This window comes from Chrysochloris asiatica, unplaced genomic scaffold (assembly GCF_000296735.1).
Source record: "Chrysochloris asiatica unplaced genomic scaffold, ChrAsi1.0 scaffold00353, whole genome shotgun sequence".
NCBI classification, from domain to species: domain Eukaryota; kingdom Metazoa; phylum Chordata; class Mammalia; order Afrosoricida; family Chrysochloridae; genus Chrysochloris; species Chrysochloris asiatica.
The window spans coordinates 1,123,869-1,125,321 of record NW_006408871.1 but is presented as its reverse complement, the minus strand read 5'-3'; the positions used below and the strand labels follow the sequence as shown (position 1 = coordinate 1,125,321).

General features: G+C 38.3%; 1 pseudogene; it reads left to right on the top strand.

The window, feature by feature from the left end:
* Positions 1–441: 441 nt before the first annotated feature.
* On the top strand, positions 442–984 carry LOC102818606 (annotated as a pseudogene).
* Positions 985–1,453: the final 469 nt, after the last annotated feature.

Here is a 1,453-nt window from a genome sequence, read left to right as displayed (position 1 = left end):
CCCAATTTGTGATACCGCCCCCTACTTTCTCCTGAATCCGCATACTTGTGCTGCCCGGTCAGGGAAGCACCGGAAGCCATAAAGATTTATAACCTTGGAAATCCTAAGGGACAGCTCTCTGTCCTTTAGGTTCACTATAAGTAACAATTGACTGATAGCAGTGAGTTTCATTTGGGCTTTCATACTTTTCTTTACATATCTTATAACTTAGAGATGAAAAAAAAAAAAAAAAACCCACACACTTTTAAGGATAAATTTCACATGAAAAAATGAGTTCATAAAACATTGTTACATGAGCTCTTTTCTGCTTACTACAGTGCTAGACACCATAAGCAGCAAAGTCTTTCACAGCATCTTCTAGGAGGCAGCGCAGGAAATCCTATCGGGAAATTAGTGCTAGTGCTGGAGGCTTTTGAAACCAGTGGATCAGCTTAAAGAACTATGATCCTGAAAAGGATAAACAATTCTCGGGTACCATCAGGTTTAAGTTTCCCCCTCTCCCAAACTCTCTGTGTGTGCCCTTGTGAACCAGGAGCACTATGATGAAGCAAAGACTGTGGCTATCCCTCACATGGACTTTGATGCATGCAAGAAACTAAACAAGAAAAAAAGAGAAACTTGTCAAAAACTTGTCAAGAAGTATGATGACATTTTGGCCTCTGAGTCCCTGATAAATCAAATTCCAAGGATCTTGGGACCAGGTGTGAATAAGTCTGGCAAGTTCTCTCCAATACTTACACACAATGAGAATATGGTGACTAAAATGTTTGAGGTTAAATACACTATCAAGTTCCAGATGAAGAAGTGAAGAAGGTGCTATGTCTGACAGTGACTGTTGGCCATGTGAAGATGAAAAATGATGATCTAATTTGCAATATCCATTTGAGTGTCAAATTTTTTATTTCACTGCTAAAGAAGAATTGGCAGAATGTGTGGGTTTTGTACATCAAGAGTACCATAGGCAAACCCTTGTGTTGGTACTAAGGCACAGCTCAATTAACCCAATTGTTAACTATCAAATCTAAACCAAACCAAAACATTGTTACATACATGGAATAGAAAATAAGTTTTATGAATTCAGAGACAAAGGAAAGTTATCATTTCATCATGAACAGGAATGAGTTAGGGAAAAGTGACCTTGTGTTCTTTCAGTAGCTTGATAGGGGTGGCCCGCTAAAATATGCATTTGAATTCTAGCCCTTATATTTGGTGTAATCTTGTTTGGGAATAGTTTTCTTTGTTATAATAATGAGGCTATCTCATTGTGACCACTACTTATCTATTAGTTTGTCCATTTTGTTTCCAACTTTTGCATCCCAATCACCAGTATTATCACACCAGGTGTGAATAAGAATGGCAGATTCCCTTCACTGCTTACTTGTGTTGCTGAGATGTTAGAAACTGCATCACTGGTATTTTAAATGCCAGCAGTGCCACCCAGAGTATATAGGTT